The sequence below is a fragment of the Panulirus ornatus genome, chromosome 72 (assembly GCF_036320965.1).
Source record: "Panulirus ornatus isolate Po-2019 chromosome 72, ASM3632096v1, whole genome shotgun sequence".
Taxonomy (NCBI): Eukaryota; Metazoa; Arthropoda; class Malacostraca; order Decapoda; family Palinuridae; genus Panulirus; species Panulirus ornatus.
In genome coordinates, this window is record NC_092295.1 from 9255822 (window position 1) to 9281484 (window position 25663).

The window sequence follows — 25663 nt, forward strand, 5'->3', positions numbered from 1 at the left end:
GGTATTTATTAGGGCCTATGCACCTGGGCATGAAAAGAAAGATCATGAAAGGCAAGTGTTTTGGGAGCAGCTGAGTGAATGTTAGCAGTTTTGATGCAAGAGACAGGGTTATAGTGATGGGTGATTTGAATGCAAAGGTGAGTAATGTGGCAGTTGAGGGAATAATTAGTGTACATGGGGTGTTCAGTGTTGTAAATGAAATGAAGAGCTTGTAGATTTGTGTGCTGAAAAGGACTGGTGATTGGGAATACCTGGTTTAAAAAGAGAGATATACATAAGTATATGTATGTAAGTAGGAGAGATGGCCAGAGAGCATTATTGGATTAAGTATTTATTGATAGGTATGTGAGAGACTTTTGGATGTTGATGTACTGAGAGGTGCAACTGGAGGGATGTCTGATCATTATCTTGTGGAGGCGAAGGTGAAGATTTGTAGAGGTTTTCAGAAAAGAAGAGAGAATGTTGGGGTGAAGAGAGTGGTGAGAGTAAGTGAGCTTGGGAAAGAGACTTGTGTGAGGAAGTACCAGGAGAGACAGACGGGAAAAAGGTGAGAGCAAAGGATGTAAGGGGAGTGGGGGAGGAATGGGATGTATTTAGGGAAGCAGTGATGGCTTGCGCAAAAGATGCTTGAGGTATGAGAAGTGTGGGAGATGGGCAGATTAGAAAGGGTAGTGAGCGGTAGGGTGAAGAAGTAAGATTATTAGTGAAAGAGAAGAGAGGGGCATTTGGATGATTTTTGCTGGGAAATAGTGCACATGACAGGGATGTGTATAAAAGAAAGAGGCAGGAAGTCATGAGAAAGGTGCAAGAGGTGAAAAAGAGGGCAAATGAAAGTTGGGGTGAGAGAGTATCATTAAATTTTAATGAGAATAAAAAGATGTTTAGGAAGAAGGTAAATAAAGTGTGTAAGACAAGAGAACAAATGGGAACATCGGTGAAGGGGGCTAATGGGGAGGTAACAACAAGTATTGGTGATGTGGGAAGGAGATTGAGTGAATATTTTGAAGGTTTGTTGACTGTGTTAGATGAGTGGCAGATATAGGGTGTTTTGGTCGAGGTGGTGTGCCAAGTGAGAGGGTCAGGGAAAATGATATGGTAAACAGAGGAGAGGCAGTGAAATCTTTGCGGAAGATAAAAGCTTGCAAGGCAGTGGGTTTGGATGGTATTGCAGTGGAATTTATCAAAAAAGGGGTGACTGTGTTGTTGACTGGTTGGGGAGGATATTCATTGTATGTATAGCTCATGGTGAAGTGCCTAACGATTGGCGGAATGCATGCTTAGTGCCATTGTACAAAGGTAAAGGGGATAAAGGTGAGTGTTCAAATTACAAAGGTATAAGTTTGTTGTGTATTCCTGGGAAATTATATGGGAGGGTATTGATTGAGAGGGTGAAGGCATGTACAGAGCATCAGTTTGGGGAAGAGCAGTGTGGTTTCAAAAGTGGTAGAGGATGTGTGGATCAGATGTTTGCTTTGAAGAATGTATGTGAGAAATACTTAGAAAAACAAATGGATTTGTATGTAGCATTTATAGATCTGAAGAAGTTGATAGAGATGCTCTGTGGAAGGTATTAAGATAATATGGTGTGGGAGGCAAGTTGCTGGAAGCAGTGAAAATTTTTTATCGAGGATGTAAGGCATGCGTATGAATAGGAAGAGAGGAAAGTGATTGCTTCTCAGTGAATTTTGGTTTGCAGCAGGGGTGTGTGATGTCTCCCTGGTTGTTTAATTTGTTTATGGATGGGGTTGGTAGGGAGGTGAATGCAAAAGTTTTGGAGAGCGGGTCAAATATGCAGGCTGTTGTGGATGAGAGGGCTTGGGAAGTGAGTCAGTTGTTGTTTGCTGATGGTACAGCACTGATGGTTGATTCAGGTGATAAACTGCGGAAGCTGGTGACTGAGTTTGGTAAAGTGTGTGAAAGAAGAAAGCTGAAAGTAAGTGTGAATGAGAGAAAGGTTATTAGGTACAGTACGGTTGAGGGACAAGTTAATTGGGAGGTAAGTTTGAATGGAGAAAAACTGGAGGAAGTAAAGTGTTTTAGATTTCTGGAAGTGGATTTGGCAGTGGATGGAACCATGAAAGTGGAAGTGAGTCACAGGGTTGGGGAGAGGAGAGGGTGAAAGTTCTGGGAGCGTTGAAAAATGTGTGGAAGGCGAGAACATTATTTTGGAAAGCAAAAATGGGTATGTTTGAAGGAATAGTGGTTCCAAAAATGTTATATGGTTTCGAGGTGTGGGCTATGGATAGGTTTGTGTGGAGGACGGTGGGTGCATTGGAAATGAGATGTTTGAGAACAATATGTGGTGTGAGGTGGTTTGATTACGTAATGAAAGGGTTAGAGAGATGTGTGATAATAAAAAGAGTGTGGTTGAGAGAGCAGAAGAGGGTGTATTGAAACGGTTTGGTCACATGGAGAGAATGAGCGAGGAAAGATTGACAAAGAGGACATATGTGTCAAAGGTGGAGGGAATGAGGAGAAGTGGGAGACAAAATTGGAGGTGGAAGGATGGAGTGAAAAAGATTTTGAGCAATCAGGGCTTGAACATGCAGGAGGGTGTAAGGCGTGCAAGGAATAGAGTGAATTGGAACTATGTGATATACAACGGTCGACGTGCTGCCAATGGATTGAAGCAGGGCATGTGAAGCATCTGGAGTAAACCATGGAAAGTTTTGTCAGGTCTGGATGTGGATAGGGGGCTATGGTTTCAATGCATTATACATGACAGCTTGAGACTGAGTGTAAATGAATGTGGCCTTTGTTGTCTTTTCCTAACACTACCTCATGCGCATGCTGGGGGAGGGGGTTGTCATTTCATGTGTGGCGGGGTGGCGACGGGAATGAATAAAGGCAGCAAGTATGAATTATGTACATGTGTATATATGTATATGTCTATGCATGTATATATATGTATACATTGAAATGTATAGGTATGTATATGTGCATGTGTGGACATGTATGTGGGTGGGTTGGGCCATTCTTTCATCTTACCTTTCACTACCTTGCTAACGCAGGAGACAGCGACAAAGTATAATGAATAAATACAATATAATTATTCATGTTGTCTCCATGGTTGTTTAATTTGTTTATGGATGGGGTTGTTAGGGAGGTAAATGCAAGAGTTTTGGAAAGAGGGGCAAGTATGAAGTCTGTTGGGGATGAGAGAGCTTGGGAAGTGAGTCAGTTGTTGTTCGCTGATGATACAGCGCTGGTGGCTGATTCATGTGAGAAACTGCAGAAGCTGGTGACTGAGTTTGGTAAAGTGTGTGGAAGAAGAAAGTTAAGAGTAAATGTGAATAAGAGCAAGGTTATTAGGTACAGTAGGGTTGAGGGTCAAGTCAATTGGGAGGTGAGTTTGAACGGAGAAAAACTGGAGGAAGTGAAGTGTTTTAGATATCTGGGAGTGGATCTGGCAGCGGATGAAACCATGGAAGCGGAAGTGGATCATAGGGTGGGGGAGGGGGCGAAAATTTTGGGGGCCTTGAAGAATGTGTGGAAGTCGAGAACATTATCTCGGAAAGCAAAAATGGGTATGTTTGAAGGAATAGTGGTTCCAACAATTTTGTATGGTTGCGAGGCGTGGGCTATGGATAGAGTTGTGCGCAGGAGGATGGATGTGCTGGAAATGAGATGTTTGAGGACAATGTGTGGTGTGAGGTGGTTTGATCGAATGAGTAACGTAAGGGTAAGAGAGATGTGTGGAAATAAAAAGAGCGTGGTTGAGAGAGCAGAAGAGGGTGTTTTGAAGTGGTTTGGGCACATGGAGAGGATGAGTGAGGAAAGATTGACCAAGAGGATATATGTGTCAGAGGTGGAGGGAGCAAGGAGAAGAAGGAGACCAAATTGGAGGTGGAAAGATGGAGTGAAAAAGATTTTGTGTGATCGGGGCCTGAACATGCAGGAGGGTGAAAGGAGGGCAAGGAATAGAGTGAATTGGAGCGATGTGGTATACCGGGGTTGACGTGCTGTCAGTGGATTGAATCAGGGCATGTGAAGCATCTGGGGTAAACCATGGAAAGCTGTGTAGGTATGTATATTTGCGTGTGTGGACGTATGTATATACATGTGTATGGGGGGGGGTTGGGCCATTTCTTTCGTCTGTTTCCTTGCGCTACCTCGCAAACGTGAGAGACAGCGACAAAGTAAAAAAAAAAAAAAAAAAAAAAAATTATTCATAGTGGGTGTATTGAATTACAGGGGCATAAATGAGGTAAGCACAGAGAATGAATTCCTGAGAAATGTTTGAGAAAATTAATGTTTTAGGTTAAGCAAGGCAGAAGGGAAATTGTGAAAGGAAGAAAGATGATAGCTGGATAGTGTGTTCAATTAGCGGTGTTGTAAGGCAAACTGAGAGACGGCCTGACTCTTGTCTTGGGAAGATCAGAGAAATGTGTGTAAATTTTGAAATACAAATTGGTTAGCTGCTGGTTACTGTAGATGAGACTTATGACAGGAACATGTAGTATTTAGTGAGATTGCATATGAAATGAAAAAGGGGAAGAGAAGAAACTCTGAAGTAAAGTGGTGAAGTGTGCAACTTTGAAAAGATTTGTCAGTAACATAAGGCTAGTGTTCATCCAGGACTAACTTCAACCACAAGTATGTCTTCTTTTAAATGCTTTTATGTTGTCATTCCAAGCTTGTTTCTTAAGTCTTCTGGAATTGCAATGAATAATCTTTCAAGTTTCTTTGCAGAACATTCATGTATTTTCGTCCAATATCTTTCTAGTATGTTTCCAGGAATTACTCCTGATTTGATAATTCTGTATCCTCCTTGCCAAGAGGCTTTCCATTTTAAGACACTTTAGTGTTACTGACCATTATGCATACAAAGGTTGCCTTGGCTGAAACCCACATAGGTTCAAACCTTGGTTGCAGCAGCCAGACCAAGGGGCTGGTTGACAAAATGGGTAACTGGAATAGTCTAGGGTGTGTGTGTGTGTGTGTGTATATATAAGAGTAAAAGACTGGTATGTATATGTACACTCAAGGTTAGGGACGGGGCAACACGAGTGTGAGACTTTCCCTCTATAACACACAAATAGTAAACACAGTATTGCTCTTCTTTTTAGACTTCATAATTCAAGTTTTTCAGCCTTTTGTTAATGCTCATGTTCCCCATTCCAATGATTTCCAAAAGGCTTTTGATAAAGTACCTCACAAGAGACCTTTACATAAACTCAAAGCACATGGAATTGGCGAAGAACTTTGTACATGATAAGAGACTGGCTTATTGGAAGAAAACAGCGTTTAGTACTAAACGACATAACGAGTGGGGTGCCACAGGGGTCAGTCCTAAGCCCAACTCTTTTCAAATTATACATTAATGACCTAGAACTCAGTCTCCTATCTAAGATCTCCAAATTTGCTGATGATACTAAACTAGGAGGTAGAGCTTAAACAAGTGGGACTGTGAAATGATTCAGAGATCTTAACTTACTAACAGAAGGTCAGACGGATGGCAAATGAAGTTCAATGTGGACAAGTGTAAAATCATGCACTTTGGAGACAAGAATATACATTACAACTTCAAACTCTTCAGAAACTTTCTAACTAAAGTAAATGAAGAAAAGGACATTGGATCTGTCATTAGCAACAATCTGAAGTACACTAAACAGTGTCAACCAGCAAGTAAAATAGGCAACCAAATGTTAGGTTTCATAGTCAGGAACATAGATTACAAGACACTAGAAACTATTCTCATGCTTTATAATTCTCTAGTAAGACCACACCTTGAATATGCAGTCCAGTTTTGGTCCTCAAATTATAAAAAAGACGAAAAATTTGAGCAAGTACAAAGATGTGCGACAGAGTTGATCCACTCCCTTAGAAATCTGGCATATGAAGAGAGGCTAAAATGATTGGATCTCTTCTCCCTTTAAAAAACTTAGACTTTACAGCGACTTAATCCAAGTGTTCAAAATTCTGAACAAATTTGATGATGTGAATCCAAAACATTTTTTCGAAATAATTGTAAAAAGGGTCACCAGGACAAATGGAGTAAAACTCAAAGTTAAAAGATGTAATACAGAAGTGAGAAAAAGCTTCTTTTCCTGTAGGTGTGTTGAGCTTTAGAATAAGTTACTATCTGACATAGTGAATGCTAAGGCTATAAAACCTTCAAAAGTCCTTTAGACAAATATTTTATGAATTCAGGTATACTCTGACAAAAATGCCATAAATAAGCTGTGTAAATGACAGTGATAATGGGGACAGTAGAAGTCTAATGTGCAGCAGTGGGGAGTTGGTGAAAGCTTAACTGCTGAGTAGAGTTACATTTTAGTCGTTAATTTTTTTTGTTTAACCAGACAACCCAGTTGTAGGCCAGTCAGACTTCCTGTTGTCTATCTTTCTCATGCAGATGATTATATTTGTGAAGTGTTTCTGTATTCTTTCTCATTTTATTATTTTCTATTTATTTAACTAGTAAACAAACAATACAGCAATGTTTTGCTTCTTATATTTACATTGAACAGTATTATCATTAGTTTCTGTCACTTGTTGTAAAAGTTCTTTTATCATACCACTCATTAATTGGCTTGCAGGCACTACTTGTTGTAAAGCTCTTTTTATCATAACACTCATCAGTTGTCTTGCAGGCACTATCTTATCAACATGTTCCTTGAATTCAAGCCTTACATTTACAGGGAACTTCTTTCCTAGTTAGACCTTTGTAGGAAGGTGCTGATGCTTAATTAATAATGCTATGATTAATTTGTTCAAATTTCTCCTCATCAAATTCCTCTAGTTTCTCTTGCCCAGTGGCATGTAATATCCAGGTCTCTATGTAAATTTATGGTCTTATGCATTTCTTTCACTTTTACTCACTCTTGTGTCATCAGCAAAACCTCTGATTATACTCTTCTTTAGATCTGTCTGTATCTGAAATTACAAAACATAAAGAGTAAGGCAGCTGTTACTGTTCATAGTGGCACACCCAGAATAACATTCACTTCATTGGACATGGTTCCATTTGTCAATGTCATTAATTCACTTTTGGTCAAAACTTCTATAATATGCATTCCTAATTTTCCTTTGGCATTATGTCTCAACACATTTTCTAATCGCTCTTCAAAATTTGCTGAATCAAATACTTTTGCAAATCCCAGAAAAACAGTGTCTATTCTTTTCCCTTGAGTTAGTATTTCATATATGTCATTAAGTGCACTATTAGTTTTCCTTACATAAATCTGTTATCCTTAATTCAGTAGCTTATTCATGAAAAGGCATTCCATAAGTATATCTTTATCAATCTTTAATATATCTTGATTATATGAAATGTTAGGGTGACTGGTTTGTATTGTTTATGAATTAATTTGGAATAGCCTCTGTACATTAGCATATGATATTTTGTGTATATATCTTATATTGCACTGAATAGGTCTTTGCATTGCCTGAATAATATTTTTAAAGGTTTTACTTCTGTTTGGGTTGTCTTTTTTAGAAACATGGCTGGTATTTCATCAGGTTCCAGTGCTGAGTTTTCTTTAACCTGCTGACTGCTGATGGTGTATGGTACAAAACACCTTCAGCAGTTTACCATGAGTGTGACACAGAAGATCTTAGGCATTTAAAAATCCCAGAAGGAGCTAGCGGAAGAGTTTTGGGAATGTGTTATAGAGTGTAGGGAAGTAGGCCTTAGACTGATGTGGGTTAAAATGAAAGCTGATTATGAGAGATGGGTTATTATCAGTGCTTATACACCTGGAATTGAGAGGACTGAGGGAGAGAGATGAGTGTTTTGGCAGGAGCTGAGTGTGTCAGCAGTTTTGATGTAACAGATTGTGTATTACTGTTGAGTGATTCAGATGCAAATGTGGGTAATGTGGCAGCTGAGGGTATTTAGTAATGTGAATGGATATGGTGAACATTTTTTTTGAGTTGTTTGCTGATGAATAACTTGTGATTGAGAAAACTTGGCAAATATAAGTGAGTAAGTAGGAAAAATGGAAAATGGTCATTACTGGATGATGTACTAATTGATAAGCATGCAAAAGAGACTTTCAGAGGTGAATGTGCTGAGAGGGGCAGCTGATCATTATTTGGTGGAGACGTGAGTTAAGATTTGTAGAGACTTTTGGGAAAGAGGATATGCTATGGGTGAGCAGTGGGTGGTGAATGTAAGTGAACTTGGAAAAGAGGAGAAGAGATACCAGAAGAGACTGAGTGTAGAACGGCAAAAGATGATAATAAATGAAGCTAGGGGATTGGGTGAGAAATGGGAGGTATTTAGGGAATGGGAGATGTTTAGGGAATTAGATTTTTAGGAGTAGTAGGTGGCACCTACTGCTGCTATTTTTTATAGTGTTAGTGGGTGGCAGACAATCACCGACCAGGAAAGTAATACTACCTGGGTTTTGGAGGGATAGTGATAGCAGCATTGTGAGCCAGTACTATGCCATTGATTATGAATCCCCTTTCAGGCCCAGATCGCTGTCTTGTTTCCGTTGCCTCATCCACATTAGGGTTGCTGGCATTCAACTCAACCCCATACCCTCTTTTTCTATTACAAAGACTTAATAACACCTAAGTCACACTTGTGCTCGTTTCTTTTTCTATTTCTTTCATACTTTTCAGAACTTCAGATACAGCAATATAACCATCAACTAATTCTCCAGTGCTGATTAGGAATAGTACCACTGGTCAAAATGGGTTGCCTAGATCCCAGGGCCCACTTGACTGCTCTCATGTAATTGGGATCCATCCCACTTCCATAACTAAGGCTCCTAAACTTCTTTTTTTATCCATTTCTGTGACATTCACAGTCTTAATTCTTCTCTCTGAATTCCAACTTTTCAAGGCTGCTTCTCTTTTGCACTACATTAATTCCAATTTAAATGTCCATCCTCTATCACCCTCTCATGATGCCAATTTTGGTACTTTGGGAGAGGTTAAAGGTTATCCTTGCACAACTGCTTCTCGAGTAAGGATGCCTTGTGTTATGCTGAATGTATAACAAAGGTTATCATGGCTAGGATGGAGCCCTGCATCCAATCTTCCAAATCTTTTTCTCTTCTTCTTTGATGCGTGTTGCATTAGGGACAGTGTGTACCAGACCATGAAACCCTTCCCTTCCCCAAAAACCCACTCTGGTTTCATTTCTGGTCAAAATCATTGCAAAGCTCTTCATCAGAGAGCCTAGACCACTTTCATGATAAGAAAATATTCTAACTTGACTTCTACAAACAAATCTCATAAGTCCTTAAACAAAAAGCATCTCCAACACTTCTGTAAATCAAACTTTCCCCCCTCTTTTCTAGCTTGATCAATCTAATGCTAACTATCCAACTAATAAAACTCCTCTCTTTGTGCCTTGTTTTCCCCTAACTCATCATAGGATGATTCACCTTCTAATCCTCTTCTCTTTTCTCACTCCACTGAACTAATGTCATCTATTAATTTCCTCATGCAGGGGCTCTCATCTTCAGGTGGACGAAGTGTATGGCTCAAATTGGTATATTTCCCTGGGTTCTGGAGGTGTTTCATGTGAGCTATATCAATTATTGCCCAACTATTTTGCCTTTCTAGAAACCCTTCTGCTTGGAAGGACACCATGGTACAGACCATCCCTAAGAAAGGAGACTGCTCTAACTCCACTAACTATTGCCCCATTGCTCTCACTTTTACTATCTCTAAAGTCTTTGACACTCTCCTGAACTCCAACTTCCTCAAACACTTACAATCCTATTCTCTTCTCTCAAATCACCTTTATAGATTTCACAGGGCTAGGTCTACTGGTGATCTATCCTATGTAACTCTCCTCTGGTCTTCCTTTTTGACAAGGTGTGGCAAAAGTCTCTGCTTTCTAAACTCCCTTCCTTTATTTCATTGCTTCTCTCTGTTATCTACTGCACAGTTTTCTCTCTTGTAGTTCCAACACAGTAGTTGTCAATGGAGCAGTTCCCTCCTATCTTACCATTAGTGGTGTTCCTCAAGTTTCTAACTTATTGCTAACTCCCTTTCTTCTCTCAATTAATGATCTCTCTTCTGCTTCTAACCCTATTTATCCTTATGCTGATGATTCCTTTGTACATTTTTAAACTTACTATTCCTTCTCTTCTCCCTTTAATACTCATTCTCTCTCTCATAATGACCACATCACCTCTCTCAAAACACCACAATTCAAATCTGCAATAACAAACATGTCATGCATAATCATATCCTTCACTCAGGGTCCTTGAAACCCCACTGAATAAATCTTACAAAGTCTGCTTCCCTAAAGCTGGAAGTGTTGTATATGTGTGCCATACTTATTTTTCTTGTGAGCAGCTATTTCATGTTTACAGGGGTTTTATTTGCCTAAGTATACAATACACCTTGCACACCTGGGGTGGCTCATCCTCACCTCTAAGTTCACTGGAGTGGAATCAAAAGCCTTTTGTCTCATTAATTCTCTTGACGTCACCTTTCTACAACCTTCCCCTTTTGAATGTCCAAGTGTTGCAGCTCTCTCTCTATTCTGTTTGACTGGTGTTTCCTTTATTCTCTGTGTCGAGTCTGGCCTGGAGTGGCTATCATGATATGATCATCATTTCTTGACAGCTAAGCTGCTCCTTTTTCATCCTTCTTTTGTCTTTCCCTCTTCATAGTTTCTTTCTCCCTTGAGGATTAGGTCTACAAACACCTGCAGAGCCTTGATTTCTTTTTACTTTCTTTTCCTTTAACTTTTTTCTTTCACCTGAGATGGTCTTGACCGGGGCATGTTTTGCCCATGCCATGTCGGTCACTACAAAATGAGTGCTGACGTGCAAAAGAAAATATGGAGCATGTGGATGGTGGAAGGCATGCATGTGAGAAAGGGTTGTGACTTGTGGGATGATAAAGTTCAGTTGCTAGTAACAGAAAAAGAGAAGTGTAAGGGCAGTACTTACAGGGAAAGTGAATGAGTGATGGGGAGATGTACAAGATACAGTGGCAGGTCAAGAGGAAGGTGCAAGGGCTGAAAGTGAGGGCAAATGAGAATTAGGGTTGGCAAGCATGAGGAAACTTTAGGAAGAATAAGTTTTCAAAGGAGGCAATAGTGTGAGGAAAACAAGAGAACAAATGGGAATATTGGTTAAGGGGCAGATGGGAAAGTAATAAAAGGTAGAGAGGAGGTAAGTACCTACTTACACTGAATAGTGAGGGAGTTTTACATTTGTAGGGCCCCTATATCTTGAACATTCTCTACTATCATACAACTTCTTGCATTTATGTAAGCTGCTTTTTACATTTATGTATGCTGTCTGTATTAATCATGTCCATAGTCATTCTGTTCCATTCATTCACCAATCTTATACTATAAAAGTATTTCTGTACATCCTTTTTTTAACAAATTCTCACCTAATCTCATGTTGGTCCCCTGGTTCCTCTATCCCTTATCTCTTGAAGAACTGTTCTCTGTCCATATCACTGTTTTTTATTCCAAGGTGTGTAAAAGTATAGCCCCTATCTTTTCCCTGTAAGTTAGCTCTCTTAATCTAGCACCATCTTAGTTGCCCTCATCTGTACCTTCTCTGTTTCCTCTTTGTGCTTCTCTAAGTGCATGACCAAACCTGCGGAGCATATTCTAGTTTTGATTTTGTGGGATATGAATAGCTTTCTGATTATTCTCTTATCAATATACTTGAAAGCTACTCTGATATTTGCCAGCATACTGTTTGTCTTGCTAGCTATTAAAACATGGGACTCTAGCAGTAGGTGAGGGATGATGTCCAATCCCTAGTCCTTCTTAAACAGAATCCTAAAGCTCATTTACAGCTCGATAATACTAATATTGTGGCTATCTTTCACTTTAGCCCATCCTCATTAGTGTATGTTTTCTTTGGTTGAGTTTCATCAACCATGTTTCAGACCAACTTTGGAGTCTGTTTAGGTCCCCTTGAAAGCTGATGCAATCCTTTTCATTTTTCATTTCCATGACCTTTGCATCCATACTATCAAGCAAGTCATTCATATAGACCAGGAAGAGTGATGGTATCAGAGTCGAACTCTGTGGCACTCTGCTGGTTTCCTTAACTCATTTGGAAGAGGCTCCATTAATTTGTGTCTTTTGTTCCATTCCACAGAGATAATCTATCCATCGAAGGAGTTTCCCCCTTTTCCTGCCTGGTGATCCAGCTTCTTGATCAGTTTCCGATGCATTACAGTAAAAACTACTTTCTGGCAGTCCACACACCCTTCTCTTTTGTTGAGAACTGAGCTCACTCTCTTGTAGAACTCTTAGAGGTTTGTTTTAGATTTCTTTTCCTTAAAACCATGCAGTCTTTCACATGGGTAATTTCTTCTCTATAGAAAGTCAAACATTTGCTTTCTTTAATATTCTTTTCCAGAACTTTACACTCCCATGCTCATTAGTGAGACTGGTATGTAGTTCAACAGCTGTTCACAATCTCCTTTCTTATACATGGATATGATTTTTGGCTTCTCTCCGATGACGTCATGAACAGGAATTCAAGTAGTTTGTCTTTGTATCTGCACACATATATAGCACATATGGTGAAACTTCATTAGGACCATGAACCTTTTATGGGTCAAGTCCTTTCATTACTGTTAATATCTTTTCTAGATATCCTAATGATTTCCAAAATCTCCTCTCTTTTCCATCTCACTTGTGTTGGGGTTAAAGTGTCTTCACCTGTGAAAATACTTTTGAACTTGTTTTTCAGTTACATACACATTCTTACATCATTTTGTACAGTTTTCTCTCAAAATCCCTTAGCCTGCATAGTCAATTCTTAACTGACAAGTGTCTCCAGATGACTTTTTAGGAAACGTTTTGGATTTTCACCTTCCTTTTGAAGATGAGATGGAGACAGAGATGGAATGAGTACTTTGAAAGGTTTACTTCTGTGTTTGATGATAGGATGGCAGATGTAGGGTGATTAGGTCAGGGATGTATAAAATGTGAGTCATGGAACATGATGTAGTGAAAAGAGAAGGTGGTGAAAGCCATGTGCAAGAAGAAATGTGATTGGAGTGGCATTACAGTTGAGTTTCTCAAGAAAGGGGTGACTTTGTTATTGACTGGTAAGTTATGTTTTTCACTGTATGCATGGATCATGATAAGTTGCCCGAGGATTGTTGGGATGCTTGAATAGTGCCACTGTATAAAGGCAAGGGAGGTGAAGGTGAATGTTCAAATTCTAGAGGTACAAATGAGACTAGGAAGAAATGATGTAGTTTCAGGAGCAGTAGTTCAGGTGTTTGCTTCAGAGAATGTGCCTGAGAAATACCTCAGGAAAGAGAGGGATTTGTATGTGGCATACATGGCTTTCGAGAAACCTTCTGACAGGGTTGATAAAGCTTTGTGGAAGGTGTTACCAATATATGGTGTGGGAAGAAAGCTATTAAAAGCAGTAAGGCATGTATGCTAGGAGATACAGAGAGGGGTGAGTGGTTCCATATGAAGGTGGGTCTGCGGCAGGGGTGTGTGTTGTCACCATGGCTGTTCAATCTATTTATGGATTGGATGATGAGAGAATGGAATGTGACTTGGTGGGAGGGGTAGGTAGTAGCATCAGATACTGTTCTCCAATGGCACAGATTGCTGGTGGCATATTCAAGTGAGGAACTGGAGAAGTTGGTCTCTGAGTTTGGGAGAGTATGTGAAAGAAGAAAGCTAGGAATAAATGTGAACAAATGCAAGGTTATTGGATTTAGCAATGAAGGAGTGTTAGTGTTCGTGTGAATAGAGAAAACTTTAAGAAAGTGAAGTGTTTTAGATATTTAGAAATGGACATGGCAGTGAATGGTACTATGGGTGCTGAAGTAAGCCTTAGGGTGGGTGAGGGAATGAAGGTCCTTGGAGCACTGAAGAATTGTGTGGAAAGAGAGACACTAGTTAGGAGGACAAAGATGAGCATCTTTGAAAGTGTAGTTGTCCTGGTATTGTTTTATGGATGCAAGGCATGGGTTATAGATAATGTATGGAAGAGATGTGGTGTGCAAGGAGTTGATTGAGAAAGAAATGACTTTTGAGTAAAAGAGTGTGGTAATAAAAAAAGCATGGATGAGAAAGCTGAATAGAGCATGATGAAATGGTCTGAACATATGGGGAGGATGAGAAAGGAGAGGTTGACAAAGAGGATATATGTATTAGAAGTGGAGGGGATAAGGAGAAGGGGTAGACCAAATTTAGAGATGAAAGGATGAACTGGGAAACTTTTGAGTGCTCTGGGCCTGAACATCTGGATGTAAGGTGTGCAAGGATAGAGTGAATTGGAGTGATGTGGTCCAGGCCATAACTCTTTGATCCGGCGCTCAGTGGTCCGTGACGTTTTGAATCTGCTGCCATAGTTTGTGGATCTGCCACTAAGGTGCCAAAATCTGTTTACACTGCAGTTGAACTAATTAGCAGTCCTGTTAATTTCTTATAGCCCCAAAACAAGTGTACAATACTGACGTATCTGCCCTGTATTGGCATCATATGCCATGAAAAACCCTTACCCAAGATATTGAGGAGTCTCCATCTGGGTGTAAGGATTCCAAAGATAGGGGAACAATTCTTTGCTGCAGCAATGCTGCAGGAACACATAAAACCAAGCTGATGGTAATTAGTAAGAATTTTCACCCGAGGGCTTTTAAAGGGCTCACTTTCTGTTTTCTGGCATTTTCTGTGGTCCGGCAATGGCTAGGTCCTAAGGTTGCCAGATTAAGGAGGTACAACCTGTATATAGGGGATGACATGCTGTAAGTGGACTGAACCAGGGCATTTTAAGTTGCAGGGGAACCACAGAAAGGTCTGTGGTGTCTGCTTGTGGACAGGGAGCTGTGGTTTTGGTGCATTACACATAACAGCCAGAAAATGGCTAAGAGTGAATGAAGCCATTTCTTCATCTGTTCCTGATGCTCCCTCACTATTGCAGAAGTCAGCGAAAGAGTATGACAGTTAAAAAGATGTATATAAATCATGGAGCATGTTCTATTAAAAATTATAATTGCATAGTGAGGTGTGTATTTACTATGCCGTTAGGCATTATACAACGTATGGGTGGCAGTGTTGCAACCTGAACCTTTACTCATTTGAGAAGCGCATTACACATATAAATAATGTGCTACAATACTATACCGATGCTTATGATTTTCGGAAAAAATACTTTTTTGAATGGCAAGACAAAAAAGAAAAAAAAAGGTTTACTGGAAATTGCCACATTAGGGGCATACTTAGTGCAGTGGTCAATGGTTTATGTCTGAAAGGGCCAGTTTATCATGGTCATTAGATATTTTGTCATCAATACCTACCTTTTATTGGCAATGAATAATGACTCATCTTGGTTAATTAACATTTGGGAGATCATTTTGGGGTCAGTTTCAAAATTGTAGCCTACTTTGATAAAAGTCCAATTTCTGAATCTTTCTTATGCAAATAATGTTTGAATTACTGAGTGGCAACTGAAAGGGTGTTGGTATGCACTGGGCATCAGACTGGGAGGAAAAATTTGGTTGCAGGAGAGGTGGAGGAAGTGTGGATCAGGTCTTTATTTGAAAAATTATGTTTAAGAACAGTAGGATTGTTATATGGCATAGCAAGATCTGAAGAGAGCACATGATAGGGTTGATGAGATGCTTGTGAAAGGTGTAATGAATATATAGTGTGGAGGGAAAACTATTAGAAGCAGGGAAGAATTTTTATCAAGAGTGTAAGGGATGTGTGTAGTAGGTAGAGACGAGGGTGTGTAGTTCCACGTGAAGCTGGGTCTGCAGCAGGGGTATGTGATGTCAAGAAGGCTGTTTAATTTGTTTATGGATGGGTTGGTGAGGGAGTTAAATGTAAGGTCTTGGATATAGAGGTAAGTATGCAGTCTGCATGGGGTGAGGAAGCCTGGGAAATGAGTTACTTGTTGTCTGCTGATGACACAGTTAAGGTGGCAGATGTGAATGAGAATCTGCAGAAGTTGTTGTCAGAGTTTGGGAGAGTGTGTAAAAGGAGAAACTTTACAATAAATGTAAATAAAAGGAGCTTATTGGGTTTAGTTGTGCAGAGAGAGACAGGTTGCAGTAAGTGTTTGAATGGAGAAAACTTGTAGGAAGTGGGGTATTTTAGATATCTGGTTGTGAACATGACAGAAATAGACCCAAGGAAGTGGAAGTGATTCATAGGGTGGGTGAGGGTGCGAAGATTCTGAAGCAATGAAGAATGTGTGGTAAAAGAGGATATTATCTGGTGGGATTTGTTTAAAGGTATAGTAGTCCCAGCAGTGTTATGTGGATGCAAGGCTGTCTATCTATCTCACGCCCATTCCCACTGGAACTACCCTGGTGGGGTGGCCACAGCAAAAAAGTCTACACAACAGGTGTGCTATGGAAGGGAATATGCAGAGGAAATTAAGTGTGGCATGAGGAGGGTCAGTGTGAATAAGGAAGGGTAGGTTATATGTGTGGTAATAAAAAGAGCATAACTGAGAAAGCTGAAGGGGTGTGTTTAAATGGTTTGGACATATGGAGAGAATTAATGAGGAAAGGTTGATAAAGAGGACATATGTATTAGAAGTCAAGGGGACAAAGAGAAAAGGGAGACCAAGTTGGAGAGGAAAGGATGGAGTGAAAAACTTCTGTTGGTCCCAATGCAGCTTGAGAATCATTGTAAATCTCACTGGGATCCCACCTCACAGCTGCAAGGTTCTTTTGTTTCTCAGGACTCTCGTTTCCTTCCTTCAGAGGAATTTTCAGGACACTTTCCATTAGTTAAGAGTGCTAGCTTGGTCCTACTAAGCCATGGGTTCTTTCTCCTTTCTTTTATTTGGGAACTCTAATTTTGAGGGTTCATATAATGAGGTAGTATCAGTATAGAGGATGTGTGGATCAGGTGTTTGCTTTGAAGAATGTATGTGAGAAATACTTAGAAAAGCAAATGGATTTGTATGTAGCATTTATGGATCTGGAGAAGGCATATGATAGAGTTGATAGAGATGCTCTGTGGAAGGTATTAAGAATATATGGTGTGGGAGGCAAGTTGTTAGAAGCAGTGAAAAGTTTTTATCAAGGATGTAAGGCATGTGTACTTGTAGGAAGAGAGGAAAGTGATCGGTTCTCAGTGAATGTAGGTTTGCGGCAGGGGTGTGTGATGTCTCCATGGTTGTTTAATTTGTTTATGGATGGGGTTGTTAGGGAGGTGAATGCAAGAGTTTTGAAAGAGGGGCAAGTATGCAGTCTGTTGTGGATGAGAGAGCTTGGAAAGTGAGTCAGTTGTTGTTCACTGATGATACAGTGCTAGTGGCTGATTCGTGTGAGAAACTGTGGAAGCTGGTGACTGAGTTTGGTAGAGTGTGTGAAAGAAAAAAGCTGAGAGTAAATGTGAATAAGAGCAAGGTTATTAGGTACAATAGGCTTGAGGGTCAAGTCAATTGGGAGGTAAGTTTGAATGGAGAAAAACTGGAGGAAGTGAAATGTTTTCGATATCTAGGAGTGGATTTGGCAGTGGATGGAACCATGGAAGTGGAAGTAAATCATAGGGTGGGGGAGGGGGCAAAAGTTCTGGGAGCATTGAAGAATGTGTGGAAGTTGAGAACGTTATCTTGGAAAGCAAAACTTGGTATGTTTGAAGGAATAGTGGTTCCAACAATGTTATATGGTTGCGAGGCGTGGGCTATAGATAGAGTTGTGCGCAGGAGGATGGATGTGCTGGAAATGAGATGTTTGAGGATAATATGTGGTGTGAAGCGGTTTGATCGAGTAAGTACTAATAGGGTAAGAGAGATGTGTGGTAATAAAAAGGGTGTGGTTGAGAGAGCAGAAGAAGGTGTTTTGAAATGGTTTGGTCACATGGAGAGAATGAGTGAGGAAAGACTGACCAAGAGGATATATGCGTCAAAGGTGGAGGGAACGAGGAGAAGTGGGAGACCAAATTGGAGGTGAAAAGATGGAGTGAAAAAGATTTTGATTGATCGGGGCCTGAACATGCAGGAGGGTGAAAGGCGTGCAAGGAATAGAGTGAATTGGAACGATGTGGTATACCGGGGTCGACGTGCTGTCAGTGGATTGAACCAGGGCATGTGAAGCGTCTGGGGTAAACCATGGAAAGTTCTGTGGGGCCTTGATGTGGAAAGGGCGCTGTGGTTTCGGTGCATTATACATGACAACTAGAGACTGAGTGTGAACGCATGTGGCCTTTGTTGTATTTTCCAAGCGCTACCTAGTGCTACATGCAGGGGGAGGGGGTTGTTATTTCATGTGTGGTGGGGTGGCGATGGGAATGAATAAAGGCAGACAGTATGAATTATGTGCATGTGTATATATGTATATGTGTGTATGTGTATATATATGTATACTTTGAGATGTATAGGTATGTATGTTTGCGTGTTTGGACGTGTATGTATATACATGTGTGTGTGGGTGGGTTGGGCCATTCTTTCGTCTGTTTCCTTGCGCTACCTTGCTAACGCGGGAGACAGCAACAAAGTAAAATAATAAGATATGAATGATAATCTGTATAGTCTGTTTTAGAGACCATTCTTGGAAAAGAATTAAACCTCCATTCTCAAGTGATAATCTGTATAGTCTGTTTTAGAGACCATTCTTGGAAAAGAATTGAACCTCCATTCTCCATTAATTCTAACAGTCAGTTCTAACTCTGTTTTTGTAGATCATTTGCCGTTCGTTAGTTCTTATAAACTGAATATCACATGGAGCTTGGTTTTAGTTAATCTCAGATTTTCACCACCACAACCTTCTCCTTTGAATAAAAAAGATAAAAGATTGATGTTAGGCAATCCTTCACAGAGATCAGATAGCTAGTCTTCATTAGGCAAGCCCTCACAGAGATGAGGTAGCTAATCTTACTATTATATGGTATTAGTATCATTTGAAGATATCTTGAAGTTTTCCAGCATTATCATTACAGCTTTGGGGAGAGATCAAGGCTTTTCTTTGGCCTTTCTAACCATCTTTTTCCCATGGAGAACTTTCTGGCTAATACTGATATGTTCCAGAGCCTGAGGCCACAGAATCTCTCCTCAAATCGTAAAGATTATACTTTATCATCTTTAAAGCAGTGTTTATGAATGAGAATTCTCAATTTGCTTTTGACTTTATCCAGAGTAGTCGTACAGATAAAAGAAGGACAGACTCCCCCTTTTAAGATTAAAACATGTTTCCCCTGGCTTTGACAAGTCAAGTGTGGTTTGGAGATGTTTAATCTATTTGCCAAATAATTCATCCTCCTTTCTTTACATCATTTGAGAAAGTCAAATCAAAGTCATTGCAGGTATTCCTGCCCTTTATGAATCCATTACCTCAGTAACAATCATTTAATTAAACTGGAGATCTCTATGAGAGGCTTGGGCTTGCCTTGAAACAGCTTTCATTTTCATGCAGAGACACTTTTATGCATTCTCATTTATCAAATCAACAATGCAGATGATGGGCTGTCTTTTCTTGATAAAGAAGAACAGTTAGAGTTGTTGCATTCCTCATTCTTCTCTGAGTCCCTGTCTCTTAATAAAGCCATTCAGGAGGTCCTTAGGGTTTGATCTTCTGGAACCGTCAAGATAAAGTAAACTGTTGTTATTAACCAATCTCATAGGCTGATGACATAGAATATGTCACTAAGGCTCCCTTGGTGCCCGTGACCTATCCCACTCACAGCAGACCCTTCACATTCAGCTGATGAACAAGTGCACTATATATCTTTTTTAAATAATTTGTTTTCACATTTATAGGATGACTTTTTATCCACGTATTGTAAATGCAAGAGATTTGGAGAGAAGGATGAGTATGCTGTCTGTAGAGGATGAGAGGGCCTAGGAAGTGAGTCAGCTGTTTTTTTCCTATGATACAGTGTTGGTGGCAGATTCAAGGCACAAACTGCAGAAGTTGGTGACCAAGTCTGGAAGAGTGTGTGTGTGGAGGAAATTGAGAGTAAATGTGAATGAAAGTTAGGTTACAAGGTTTAGCTGGGTTGAAGGAAGGTTAATTGAGGTGTTAGATTGAATGGAGAAAAATGGAGGAAATGAAGTGTTTTAGATACCTAGAAGTGGACATGGCAGCAAATGGAAGCATGGAAATGGAAGTGAGTCATAGGAGGGTTGAGGAAATGAAGAAGCTGAGAGCACTGAAGAATGTGTGGAAAAAGATATCATTATTTGGGACAAAAAAAAATGGGTATGTTTGAAGGTATGGTAGTCCTGACAATATTATATGGATATGAGACATGGGTTTTGCACAGGAAGGTGGATGTGTTAGAAATGAAATGTTTGAGGACAGTATCTAGTGTGAGGTGGTTTGATTAAGTTATGAAAAGATAAGAGAGATGTGTGGTAATAATGAGTTTTGTTGAAAGAGGGTGTGTTAATTTATAGTTAGGACATTTGAAAAGAATGAGTGAGGAAAGGTTGATAGAGAGGATATATGTGTCAGAAGTGGATGAAACAAGAATGGGGAGACTAAACTTGAGATGGAAGGATGGAGTGAAAAAAGATTTTGAGTGATTGGGGTCTGAACATGCAGGAGAGTGAAAGGTGTGCATGGCACGGATTGAATTGGAACAATGTGGCATACAGGGATCAATGTGCTGTCAATGGACTGAACCAGGGAATGTGAAGCATCTGGGGTAAAACATGAAAAGATCTGTGGGGCTTGGATGTAGACAGGAAGATGTAGTTACTGTGCATTAAACATGACAGCTAGAGTGTGGATGTGGCCTTTCTTCATCTGTTCCTGGCACTACCCCCACTAATTCAGGAAACAACAATCAAGTATGAAAAAAAACATTGTAAATTAGTTTCCTTATGTTACTCAAACATTTATGGTTGTACTTTCAATAACTTTTACATTTAAACAATATTTATAGTCTGTCTTATTCATAAAAAGTAGATGCAGTACAGGTAGTGTTTCTGTTCCTGTTGATTGTAGGTCATTGCTGTCTAGCTCTCTGTAAGTCTGTCTTTACATGTCAGATAAATCATGGCTATAAAACTTCCACTTACCCCAGCATTGCCTTTTGTTGCTCCAAAATATGGTTGATGATGAAGATATGAGAAAAGCTCTCCACTGATGATGAGATGAATATGTGACGATGATGCGGTACATGGCTGCCATGTCTTATTTTTTCCAGCACTTACCTTCGTCCAATACCCATACAACTCTTATCTCCCCAGTTCCGCTAAAGGCTTCACTTTCATTATCAGAAAATAGGGGAGTTACATACAATTCATTGCTGTCACTATTAGAATGACTGTCAAACAACACCTGATATATTTTGGTGGAGGTTAGCAATTTTTTCCTGTCACTAATGAGTGAATTACTCCTCACCCATGTGGCCAATACATAGGCACAAGCAGACTGTACAGACCTCAAGTCTTTACTTCATTCTGTTTCCATGCTTTTATCATGCTTTTTCCAAAAATAAGAATACTCAAACACAGGATTTCCATCCTTTGGAGGGTCATATTAGATGCAGGTTCCTAGTTGGATTGGATTAAGAATTTAGGCTTATAAGTCTAGCATTGGAACTTTTAAGGCTATTCAGCATTCTACAGTTCCTAGATATAGGTAGAAAAGTCCTTCATATCAACAAAAAGGAGCTTATGATCCCATGGTTTTACATCTCCCAGAAGTGTGGAGTCTGGATTTTTATATCTGATGGATAATAGTGTGGCTAACAGCTGCCTGGTAAAGAGAGTCTCTTGCAAGTCTCTGTCTCTCATAGGGTTAATAGAAAACCTCCTTTTCTTGGTGATGTCCTAAGGCAATTCATTGTAAGCCTCTTATCTCTAATTAGTATGCGGTATCTAAGCAGAAAACTAAATAAGAGCAGATACAATATCTTCTAGGATTAATAGAAAATCTACTTTTTTTAGCAGTGTTCAAAGGCAGTATCTAGGCAGAAGACCGATTAAGATTGAACACAATGTCAGCATTGATATCAACATAACTGGGATGGAGGCTTTCCATTGGATCATTTCCTAAGGAATTGCATCCCAGGTGGATCTCTGCCACCAGAACTGATGCATTACTACAAACATATATATTGCCAGTTTTAGATGTGAAGGAGGTTGGAACAGAAGTTTGTCTTTGGACTGCAATTATTAGAACCTGAATTATCTTTTTCACCAGTACATCTACGAAAACTTCTTACTCTAGTGGGTTTTCATGGTTGGTGCTTGAGACTCCTTCAGCTATTAAGATCAAACACAGTGTCAGCAATAATATCAACACAGTTTTAAATGTGAAGGAAGTTAGAAGAGAAGCTTGTCCTTGGACTGCAATTATTGGAACAAGAATTATCTTTTTCACCAGTACATCCACGAAAACTTCGTAATCTAGTGCTTGAGATTCCTCTTGCTATATCATAACCCTGGGTTGACCTCAGGTTTTTCTACACTGCCTGTTTCCCTCCAAGACCCCAACCTCAGAGTCTTGAATTCTGGAAATTACACATGGATTTTTTCAAGCACTTCTACTGGTAGAATTTTGGAAAATACTGAAGATGACCTTTAACCTACCATTCAGCCTTCTGCTAAAAGATAGTATTGAAGCCTCATATTTAGAGATCTTCAACCTATTTTAAGACGAGGAAAAGGCTAATAACACTATTTCTTCCTATGTTAGAATACTCTTCAAGAACACCTCTGTAGCCCATTTGGGCACCTTCAGGTCCTAAATCTTTTTTATTCTAACAGTTTTTCTTGCAATTTAGCTCCTCAACATCATATGAAAACTCTTTCTTTATAACTAGGGCTCTAGGGGGAAAGTTTGTGAATCTTCTTGATTATAACTTGAGTCAAGATCAACCCAAAATTAGATTTTTGTATGAGAATAAAACTATCAAATTTAGAAAAGAACTCACTGTTGTCAACTCTTGGAAGATTTCATCAGGAGGGCTTCATGCCAGTTATCCCTTAAACACTGGGGGTACAATATTTGTGGTAATATTCATGGGGATTTGAACTGCTTGCTGACATTATGACATTTGCATTGTTTCTAGATGTCACCTTGGGCACTTTTCCATATTCAGGCAGCATGAGTGGTGACTAAGTGATAGATTGTGACACTGGCCGATACATCCTCCCTCACCCTTTTTTCACCACCCCTCCTGGGAGTCTATGCATTTACTTCAGCACTGTACCATGATCATATGATTTATGATTGCTCACCAGTTTGTACATATCCTTTACTTTTACATGTATTTCCTTTATTTTAAGATGGGAAACAAAATTCGAATGACACACACTCTTCAATCTTTCTTCCACCACTCCTCTGGGGGATTTATGTGTTCAATATATTTCAGCACTGTACCATGGCCATTGATGGTAGCTCACTTGTTTGAACATATCCTTTAGATCTACATGAATGTATTTCTGTTGCTCTTGAATTGGAAACAAAGTTTGAACAAGCAAACCCACCTTCACAGAATCTTTGCATATACCTCATCACAGAGCCACAGCCACATGAGATATATGTACTCACTTTTGTGTACCTTTCTTGTACAGATTTTTTTTCATTCTTTAATGAGAAACAAGATTTGAAGACCTTTATATTTTGTCCAAACCTTTGGCAAGTTACACAGCTACTTAAGGAGAAAATCTTTTACAGACCTCTTGGACTTCACCAGAGATTATCAAGGAACCATTTATTTGTGCAGCCTGAAACAATGATACCCCATTTTGTAGGAATATCACTGCCTGTGAAGTGAGTCAGTTGATGTTTGCTGATGGTACAGCATTGGTGGCAGATTCAAGTGAGAAACTGCAAAATTTGGTGACTAAGTTTGGAAGTGTGAAAGGAGAAAGTTGAGATTAAATATGAATAAAAATAAACATGTTAGGTTCAGCTGGGGTGTGGGACAGATTAGTTGGGGTGTGAGTTTGGAGAAAAATTGGAGGAAGTGAAATGTTTTAGATATCTGGGAGTGGATATGGCAGTGAGTCATAGGTTGAGGGAGGGACCGAAGGTTTTGGGGACATTGGAGAATGTGTGGAAAGGGAGAACATTATCTGGGAGGGCAAAAATGGATATGTTTGAAGGAATAGTAGTCCCAACAATATCATATTGATGCAAGCCATAGGCTTTAGATAAGGCAGTGGGGAGGAGAGTGGATGTATTGGAAATTAAATGTTTGAGGGCATATGTGGTGTGATGTGGTTTGACTAAGTAATGAAAGGGTAATAGAAAGAATATGGTTGAAAAAATAGAGGATGTGCTGAAATGGTCTGAACATATGGAAAGAATGAGTGAGGAAAGGTTAACAAGAGGATACATGTGTCAGAAGTGGAGGGGACAAGGAGAATGGGGAGACCAAATTGCTGATGGAAGGATGGAGTAAAGATTTTTAGCAATTGGGGTGTGAACATGCAGGGAGGGTAAAAGATGTGCATGGAATAGATTAAATTTGAACAATGTAGTATACTGGGGTCGACATATTGTCAACAGACCAAACCAGAGCATGTGGAACATCTGTAGTAAATCACAGAAAGGTCAGCGGGGCCTGGTTGTGGATAGGGAGCTGTGGTTTTGATGCATTATATGTAAGAGCTAGAGGATGGGAGTAGATGTGACTTTTATTCATCTGTTCTTGATGCTACCTCACTGACTCAGGAAATGGTGATCAAGCATTCAAAAAAAAAAAAAAAACCACACAACTCATATTGTATGCCTGGAAACACTCATGGAGTACTTCATATGCTTGGTGGAGGTGCAGTATAAGTAAAAAAGCATGACACACCAGGTTGAGTTGTATACCATGTAAACAGAAAATTACCATCTGGTTAATCATAATAGAAATGATTTTTTTCTTTAAATATTTTGGAATTTTGACCTCCATTTGTACAAGAAAAATTGTTGCACTTGCCTCAGTGAAGGATTCAATGACAGGCATGATCCATATAAGAAAAAAATAGCTTATGAAATGATAGATTGTCATCAAAAAGGAACAGAAATTCACAGAAACTAATATTATTATCTTTGTGATGGCCTGATATGCTAAATGAGCACCTGGACAGGTTGTGAATGATATGTTTGACAGCTCCTGATAGCAGTGGAAAACATGGGAGTGATGTTTCATTCTACTGCATTTGTTTTCATACAAAGGCAGAATATTGGTGATAAGACTAGACTGGAAGTCCTGTATAGATGTAAAAATTTCTTTTATTGCAAACAGTTGCTCTGTTTATACAAAGGATTGAGCTGTCCTTGTATGGAGTCCTCTTTCACATCTGGGGTGTTTCTTGCTCTGCATCCTTACTTGAGTTGTGTTGAAAGTGAGCTGATCAATTAGTTCTCCTGGGCTGGCTTCAAAACTTGAATCACTTGCCCAATGCAGTGATGGTTCAGTTTCCTCTTCTTCATGTATTACTTTGGTTTTTGCTCCAAAGAACTGGCTGCTTGTGTGCCCCCATCATTAGCTTGACCACACAATAATTGGCAGGCTGCTGCATTACATGATTACTGTGTAACTGTTGACAACTTATGGATGGGCCATTTTGATAACTGTATCTTTCCATACACCTCAAAGCTTTGGAACTCTTCACCCTCTCATGTCATTCCCAGCAACTATGACTTGGCACTTTTCAAAAGACAGGCTTTTATTTCCTTTAAATTTGTAAATACTTTTCCATGTCTCTTCTTTTTCACTTTCATTAGCCTTCTTATATTTCAGTAAAGGCCTGACCTTGATGTGGACTTTCGTTGATGACTGGAGCCTCGAATATTAGAAAATAGGAGTAAAGTGAATTGGATCGATGTGGTATAC

The 25663-nt window shown here is 39.6% G+C and overlaps 1 protein-coding gene across 1 annotated transcript in view; it reads left to right on the forward strand.

The window, feature by feature from the left end:
• Positions 1-25663, forward strand: part of LOC139748068 (uncharacterized) — a 47757-nt gene that overhangs the window by 15062 nt on the left and 7032 nt on the right. The window lies entirely within an intron of this gene.